The sequence below is a fragment of the Parasteatoda tepidariorum genome, chromosome 8, assembly GCF_982258835.1.
Source record: "Parasteatoda tepidariorum strain Cologne lab strain chromosome 8, Ptep-v5.0, whole genome shotgun sequence".
NCBI classification, from domain to species: domain Eukaryota; kingdom Metazoa; phylum Arthropoda; class Arachnida; order Araneae; family Theridiidae; genus Parasteatoda; species Parasteatoda tepidariorum.
This window is the reverse complement of record NC_141762.1, coordinates 10,768,193-10,777,801: the sequence shown is the minus strand read 5'-3', so window position 1 is coordinate 10,777,801 and position 9,609 is coordinate 10,768,193. Positions and strand designations below refer to the sequence as shown.

The window sequence follows — 9,609 nt, the reverse complement described above, 5'->3', positions numbered from 1 at the left end:
TATGAGCGATCAGCTAAACGTTGAGGTCATCGGTGAAGTGTTTGTGTATCAGAGATCGCCTTTTTCTCGAGTTGCATGTACCCAATTGTGAAAATTTCAGACGAGTGTAAGTCGAAGTGAGAGTCTTAAACTCTGCGGAGTATCCATAGTCGAACATTTCAATATCTGATTCTACAATTCTGATTATCAATGCATCACCTCTAAGAAAATAGACTAATAGAAAAATATTTTGTCATCGCTTTTTATTTTTTTCATTATAATAAATTTGAATAAAGAAAATTTATTCCAATTTTATTCCAAAATTTATTACGAAAATATTTTGAAATCACACAGTCATAGTAAACCCAAAGTCGGCTTTTCACACATCTTCAATATACGTAATTAATCTCCGTAATGGACGCTTTCAATATTTTTTTTCGAAACAACATTTTAATTTTTGAGGAGTGAAGGTCTTGTAATCTTTCTATAACCTTTTTTCCTTGCCCTAACATGACCTTTTTTCTTATATTTTGTTTAAAGAGTATTCATCGTTCTGCGAGATGCTTGAGTATTATATATATATATATATATCGGCAGCTGATTTACAATCCAGCGACCTTTATCGACTAGCTCCTTTTTTGATATTTTCTCATTGGTTATAGTTAAGTCGCAATTATAATGCAAGTTTTTATTTGTTTTAAAATTTGTTACCTGAACTTAAAAAAGGTAAAGGATCAAGGTTTTTGTTTTGTTTATTAGTCTAAAAAATGTCAAACGGGAGAAAGGATTGTTAAAAGCTGCTGAATTGGAAAATCCCAAACCGAGCAAAATATAAAACCCTTACGTTACCTAAAATGTATGAAAATGTCTGAAATGTAATGTATGAAATAACAACTTTATATAAAATACAAAGGCATTTTATATAGAATGTGTTTTTAGACTAAGTATGAAATATGAGAATTAATATGTTCTTAACCTTGGGATTGTATATGAAAAACGCTCTTTAAGCAAAGTATGAATGAAAAAAAAAAGGTCGTGTTAAGTCTCTTATTTAAAGGACTGTTATTAACATTCTACAAAGTATAACTGTCATGGTTAAAAAACTAAAAGATTGCTATAAAGAAACACTTTCAAAATAAGCACAAGAATTAAAATTAAGAAAGCAGATTTAATGGCTTTGTTACTAAAGTTAGCAAAATAAAATATGAACGTAATAGGTACACCGAAAATTATTGCCAATTAATATTAAGTAATCATTATTATATTACTTAAAAAAATATTGCATTTCATACTTAGCCGTTTTGCCATTTTTTAGATTGACTAGACAATGGGTCAAATTCATAATCTCTTCTTACTTTACTAATTAGTTCTAAGAATTCAATAAAATGCTGAAATATTCTATAGAATACCGGATTTCAAACTTTAGCGGTATCACTTACATTATTTAGATAAAGTATAAAATAATTCTTATTTGCCTTACTTTGATTAAAATCCTCAGACATTCTATTAAATTTCTTGGTATTTTTTAAAATACCGGATTTCAAACTTGGGCGGTATCACATACATTACTAAGATAAAGTATGTATATAATGCTCTATCGCTGCATGTGTGTATATCGCTATAATGCTGAGGGGGCCGGGATAGCCTGGTCGGTAGGGTGCTGGGCCCTTATCCAAGAGGTCGTGGGTTCGATCCTCGCCGGCCGAAGACTCCCCGTGTAGTAAATGGTGACTGATGCACGTTAAATCTGTCGAGTCTCAAAGTCCTCCATGTTCCCACAACAAATCAATACCTCTGGGGGTACTGATCCAGGAGTTTCCTTGTCTTCTGGATTGGTTCAAAATTACAAGGCTACGGAGTTGAACGTTAGTAGTCGTAAACCCATGAACTTGGGTCGGCTGTTCAACGACGGTTATAAAATAAAATATATAATGCTGACGTTTTAAACTTTAGCAGCAGTAGCAATATCTAGATAAAGTATGTAATAATTCTCATATTTCATATTGATCCTTAAAACAATAGACATTCTGATAAATTGTTTGGTATTCTACAGAATGAAGACGTTTTAAACTTTGGTAGTAACAGAAATATCTAGATAATTATATAATAATTCTCATATTTCATATCGATCCTTGAAACAATAGACATTCTGATAAATTGTTTGGTATTCTACAGAATGCTGACGTTTTAAACTTTGGCAGTAACAGAAACATCTGCATAAAGTATATAATGATTATCATATCTCATAATGATCCTTTAAAACTATAGACATTCTGACAAATTTTTTGGTATTCTATAGTATGCTGACGATTTTAACACAGTTATTCTTATATTTTGTACTAGCCTAAAAGCAAGGCATTCTAACAAATGTCTAGTCTGAGTATTTACTAAAATGCCGGCTTTTCCTACATTGTCGACAACATGTTCTAAAGATTTAATTCAAACTTAGCAAAATAAGTGTACAGAATTTAGATTTCACGGTCTGAAGTGATTCGATCTCGCATCAGTTAAAGTTTGGCGAAATCGACATTCCCTTGGCGAAGTTGTGGATTAGATTTTTTTCAACGACTCTCGGCAACCCTGCAACTTTGGGGTTCGTGACAGCCGAAGAAACAGCGCCGGCCTTCTCTAAGGCAGTATGGCGTCCCGCCGTTCATCAGGCACATTGTGAGAGTGTGATGCCCTGTCTCAAAGCACCCCCTTGATTTTATTTTTTATTCGAAAGGCCGGAATGTTGTGTTTTTTTTAATATTTAATATTATTTTCCCATTCTCGCCTGAGATCATGGATGTTTGTGTTTATTTTTGTGACTAATTATCTCCAGTGTTGTTAACGTGATGGAAACGTCCGAAGAGCAAAAACGGATAATTGAAGAAAAGGATAAGTTGATTAAACGTCAGTTCATCAGAATTGAGGAATTGGAAAATGAACTGGCGGTCCTTAAAGAGGAGCGCGATTCGCTCCTCTGCGATGTTAATAAACTTCGATTTGAATTGGAAATGAGCGAATTGAAACGGCTAAAGGATGTCAGGTAAGATATTTATATTAAACTCCGTTATAACGATCGAATAATGTCGATATAGTGAGATTTGATTATTACAGTTATTGTTTATTATACTAGGTTTGTGCTTTTAAAACTATAAATCTCGAATATAATTCAAATTTATTTTTAGCACATTTGTATTCAAAGTGAATATAAATAAAATCCCGTGAGTAAAGTAAATATCAATAAACAAAATCGAATAAAACCACGTTATAAAGATCGAGTAACGTCGATATAGAGAGATGTGATTATTGTAGGAGTTGTTTATTATACTAAGTTTTGTGCTTTTAAAACTATAAATTTTGAATAATCTACTTTCAAAATTGTTTTAAAAATATGTTTATATTCAAAGTGAATTTCAATAAATTAAATAAAACTCCGTGAGTATTTTAAAGTGAATATCAGTAAACAAAATCGAATAGAACCACCGTTACATTAATTGAGTAATGTCGTTATAGAGATAGAGATACTTAATTATTGTGGTAATTGCTTATAATATGAAAGTTGTAGTTTTAAAACTATAAATCTCGAATAATGAACTTCCAAATTATTTCTGGCATATTTGTATTCAAAGAGAAATTTCAATAAATTGAATAAAATCTCGTGAGTATTGTAAAATAAATATCAATGAACAAAATCGAATAAAACCGCGTTATAACGATCGAGTAACGTCGGTAAAGAGAGATTTGATTATTTTAGAATTTGTTTATAATACAAAGTTTGTAGTTTTAAGACTATAAATCTCGAATATAATTCAAAACTATTTTTGACATTTTTGTATTCAAAGTTAATATCAATAAAATAAATTAAACTCCTTGATTATTGTAAACTAAATATCAATCAACAAAAATCACATAAAAAAACCACTTATACCGATCGAGCAATGTCGGTATAGAGAGATGTGATTATTGCTGTAATCGTTTATTATATGAGGTTTTTGGTTCAAAAACTATAAATCTCGAAAAATTTACTTTCAAAAGAATTTCTCCATATTTGTATTCAAAGTGAATTTCAATAAATTAAATAAAACCCCGTGAATATTGTAAAGTGAATATCAATAAACAAAATCGAATAAAACCACGTTATAACGATCGAGTAATGTCTGTATAGAGAGATTTGATTATTGGGTTATTTGTTTATATACAAAGTACACATATCCTGTACAAAGTTTGTAGTTTTAGAACTATAAATCTCGAATATAATTCAAAATTATTTTCGGCATATTAGTATTCAAAGTGAATATAAATAAAATAAATAAAACCCCGTGAGTATTGTAGAGTAAATATCTAAACAAAAATCAAGTAAAGCCCTCTTTGAGCGATAGATGTTGGTATAGAAATATTTGATTATAACTGTAATTGTTTATTGTATGTGGATTGTACTTTATAAACTATAAATCTCGAAAAATTTACTTTTAAAATTATTTTTGGCATATTTGTATTTAAAATAAATATTATCGAAAATGTTTCCTTTTTTTATAATATGTAAATGTTGGATGTTAATTTTCTGAAATCGAGTAAATGTCACTATTGGAAGATTTGATTGTTACAGAAATTATTTAAAGCCTAAATTTGTAATTTTCAAGTAAATATTTGTATCATAAAATAGGATAAAATGTCGAGAAAAAAAATAGTTGCTTACAATATGAGATTTTTTGAAATTATTTTAATGGTTTTAGTTTCTTGCAATTATGTATAGTTATGGAGAGATTTATTTACGGTATAATAATTTGTTTAAAATACGAATTTTGTAGTTTTTCTACTAGTATTATTTTGATATTTTTCCTTTTTTCAAATGGGTTGTTTGTTGTAGAAGGTTGTTTGTTGTAGAACTTTGATTATCATAGTCTTTGTTTATAATATGAGAATTGTATATATATATATATATATATATATATATATATATATATATATATATATATATATATATATATATATATATATATATATATATATATATATATATATATATATATATATATATATATATAAAGTTTAAAATGAAAATAAAACAAAGAAAAATTATAGACATATGAAATAAAAGGGGGGGGGAAATAATAAGTAAAAAAAATAGCAAACAACAGTTTAAAAAAAAGAAAAGAAAAGAAAAAGGTTGAAATTTTATTTAAAAAAATCGGAAATGTTTTTTTTTTGTTTTTCTTAACATTCTTCGTGTTTTCTTGTATTTATTTATCATATATATATATATATATATATATATATATATATATATATATATATATATATATATATATATATATATATATATTTACAGAAATTTAATGCGTGATTTTGAAGTAACGAAATTGAAATTTTAATTATAAAATTAAATCAAAATCACTAGTAAAATTTTAAACTTTATGAAATGAACCTCAATTATATTTTTTATTTTTAATCAACAGATATGACACGGTTCTCAGTAGAACATCGAGGGCAAGCACCACTGGCTGCGGTCAGTAAGTGGGTGGGTGACCACTTTGATCAGGCTGCGTAGGGACCGACGGTGCACGGTATCGGTCCTCGTTAAATTGTTCTGCCGTAAAGTGCCCGACTTCTGGCGCAGATCGTTTGGCTACCTAAGCAGGGGAGCCATCCCCTCTGCAGAGGAATAAAATTGTGATGTCATGTTTTCGGATCATCCTCAAGGATGTTTCCCTGACTGTCGCCAATGGCCCATTGTGCAGCTCCAGTGCAACGTAAATAAAGTACCTACCTAATCAACAGATATAAAGTTGAATCTCCAATTTTTTCCCAAATATTGCTGTTACATTATCAATATTGCTATATCAATATAACAGCTATGTCAGTAGCTAAATTTATTTTTACATTTATACAGCGCATTACAGAATAACAATTTAAATTTAAGTGATAAATGATTGAAAATTTTTCAAATTAGGTTCCTTAAATAATTTTGCATTTTATATAGTAAGTCATATGAAATTTTTATTTTTGAACAAAATAAGGTTTTCATCATCTTGCTTAAAAGGTTGAATCATCTTGCTTACTTTTCGAACAAAATACGGTCCTGTAATGTTATTTAAGTTCGTTATGTTTTCTATCATTTAACAAAATTTATCGTATTTAAGCTGTTTATTTAAATTTGCAATTTTTTTTATATTCAAACTGATTATAGGCCTCACTTATTTAAAACTCTTAACTGTTGTTTACAACAGTTTTAAGTAATTACAGTCTTAATTAACTGTGGTTACTCAAGAACGTTGTTTTTCTTTTATATTTAAGAAGTTAATTTAAATTTAAAATTCTGAATTTCCGAACGAGGTACGGTTTGGTGAATTTTTTTTATGTTTAAATCCGCTATAATTTTTACCTATCATATAACTGTTTGCTAAAATTTGTTGTTTTGTATGTAGGGTTGGACAAATTATTTATTATCTATTCTCTAAAGTTATTAAAGTTCTCTAAAGTTTTTTATTTAAATCCGTTGTCTATATTCGAAAAATTTATAACCCCCTAACATTATCTATTTAAATAGTTTTTTTTCTTTTTGAAAAAAATATATTTAAAACTAATTTAAAGAGGATATATATTTATTAGGATATTTTTTTTCTCTACTCAAACTAGTCTGTCATTAAAAATGAAATTAATCTAAACTTTATAAGTCTTATCTTTTTGTTTTCTCTACAGGGTGTCCCAAAAGGTCGTTTACAAACTTAACATGCTGGTCTGTCATATCATGATGAACAAGATTTACATAGGAACTTATGTCCGATAATTAGAACTGAGACCGCCAGAGGGCGATAAGTGCAGGTTTGAATGAGGAGAAAAAAATGATATCGATAGCGGTGTTAATATGATTTTTATTATAAAACATCATTACATCACAGCAAATGCTCAAAATTCCTTCCATTCGCCACAATGCACGTTTCACAGCGTCATGGTGGAACGAGCTACACCCAAGACACGTTCGCCTTCTCGGAGACTTATTTGCGGGTTGATGGCATACTCCTGTAGCACGGTTTCTTCTACGACAGGTGTGGGTGTAGCACGTTCTCAACCGATGTGGCTACGAGTACGAAAGCACCTGATTCACATAATCTGCTGTGCAATCGTCCAAACAAAACATGACTTGGCGGACGTCTGTTTGGGAAGCGCTCAAGGTACGTCCATGCCGCGGCTCGTCCATTTCCATCAGCGGCGCCGTATACGTAATGCATGTCGGCCATTTCTGCGTTACTAAACTCATTCATCCTTCTCCTTCAACGTCCACGCCTGAAATGATTGTTTTTCCCTCTCTCCCGTTTTCGTGACAAGTTTCTAGAGACTGCATTCTAACTATGGAACCCAGTTATGCACATGCGCATTGCTTGAAAGTTGTTTTGAAAATTCCCTGCTTATTCCCTACTCATCTATCATTACGGAACACAGTAGGATGATCATTTCTGCCCACTTATATTATTTGAAGGGACTAAAAACTAATTTTTTTTAATTTTATATTAAAAAGTTGATTTGCCGGAAAAGGAAAACACAGTACAGTTTTTTCTTTTATTGTTTTTAATATCAATTATTTCCTTAATCATTTTCTTTTATGATTAATTTTTTTACTTCTTCAAGCTTTATTTTCTTTAAACTATTCTTCACTAATTTTCGTTAATTTTTGTTGTTTGAGATAGGTAGGTATTTATCTCGCTTTACAGCTACACAATGGACTACTGGTGACGGTCTGGAAAACAATCCTGAGGATGATTGAAGAAAGGTCATCACAATTTTGGCCCTCTGCAAGAGAATGACTCCTTGCTTAGCGGTCACCTGCACGCGAAGTCGAGCATTTTACTCTAGAACAGTTTCACTCGGGCCGATACCGCGAACCCTCGGTTCCTACGCAGGTTAGTCATAGTCGCAACCCATTCGCCAACTGAGCGTAGCCAGTTATGCTGAACTTAAGAGTTCTACTGAAAAGGCCGTGTCTTTACGATGTGTCATTGAAGTTTACACGTATGAAAAAGAATGAAGGGTCGTTTTAACTGCTTTAGATTCTCACACCTCTGATTGCTGCCGAATGAGAACTTGGTTGGTGAAATATATTCTCCAACGAAGTGCTCATCAATCGAGTTCTTGTTCTCTCTCGATGGTGGTCGGAGGTGTGTAAATCGTTTAAAATGTGAATGGTTTGGGGTTTGGTGCCCTTCTGAGCCAAGAGGCTGATTTTGGGTACCTTCGATAACAGACATGTGTCCATGAACCAGAACGCCTGTTGTATTTAAGAACCATTATGATTTAACAGACCTGTGTGTTCATTCTCTAAGAACCAGCAGTCATAATGTGGGTACCTTCGTAAACCAAGAGTTCTTTCTTCCATTTACCAATAGGTTAAATGTTAAATGAGGGGAATCTCATCAACCTACATTCTTGTTTGTATACTCTGACTGAATCGTCTAGTATGTTGCGTGTGGAGACCCTGGACCTTTAAATAGTCAAAATGAAAATAAAACGAGAGTAAACTCTTTATATTATAACCAGATGTTAGTAGCATGTGGTAAACTTTCAATACATTATAATGTTAGTTGGTATAGGTACTATCCCATATTGAAATCTTCATCCGTATGTTAATTTTCAACCTCTGCTTATAAGTAAGAAATTTAAGTTTCGTTTGAGACTCCGAATTAATCAACGTGCTAGACCCTTATCAGTAGCGTGCCAGCTACTGATAAGGAAAACTTTATTTTCCTCTATTATTTAATAAAAGGGCAAATATAATGCGTTTCGCCCCTTTCTGAAGTTTAGACATTCATAAAAATTAAGTCAGTTTAAATTAGTAAACTTGGAGGAAAAAAAAACTTTTTTTTTCAACTTTGAAGCGATTTTCGAAGTAAAAAACCTTTTTACCTCGGAAATTTAATAGAAGAGTGAACGATGTGCTTTGTCTCTTCAGAAATTTAGCCATTCGTGAAAATAATGCCAAGTTAAATTGATAACTTTAAAAAAAAAAAAAAACATTTGTTTCTCTACTTTAAAGTTATTTTCGAAATCAAAAATTCTATTTTACCGTGAATTTAAATTGAGGGGGCGAATAATGTGCTTAGCTCCTTCTGAATTTACCATTCGTGAAAAGAAAGTTAAGGTGGTAATTTCAGAAAAAAAAGAGAAACTTTTTTTTAAATCATTATTTTCTTCTGAAATTTAATTGAGGGAGCGAATAGTGTGTGTTTAGCCCTTTTTGAAATTTAGAATTCGTGAGAATGAGGTCATGTTAAATCAATAACTTTAGAAAAAAATAAACATTTCTTTTTCTACTTTAAAATTATTTTCGAAATCAAAATTTTTATTTTACTGTAAATTTAAGTTGAAGGGGCGAATTCGTGAAAATAAATTCAAGTTAAGTAAATAATTTCAGAAAAAAAAGAACTTTTTTCAATTTTTGAGGGAGCTAATAGTATGCTTTGCCCCTTATGAAATTTAGACATTCGTGAGAATGAAGCCACATTAAATTGGTAAATCTTTAAAAAGCCTTTTTTTTTTTTGAAAAAAAAAACTTTAAAGCTATAATTTTATTTTCCTCTGAAATTTAATTGAAGGGCGGTGAATAATATGCTTTTCCCCTTCTGAAATTTAGCCTTTCGTGAAAGTAAA

The 9,609-nt window shown here is 30.7% G+C and overlaps 1 long non-coding RNA gene across 1 annotated transcript in view; it reads left to right on the top strand.

Annotated features, from left to right (window-relative positions):
- The first annotated feature begins 2,588 nt into the window (after positions 1-2,588).
- LOC147805283 (uncharacterized) overlaps positions 2,589-9,609 on the top strand; it is a 170,654-nt gene continuing 163,633 nt past the window's right edge. The window contains exon 1 of the long non-coding RNA XR_015428642.1: positions 2,589-3,010. This is a non-coding gene — a long non-coding RNA (uncharacterized LOC147805283). The remainder of the gene's footprint in view (positions 3,011-9,609) is intronic.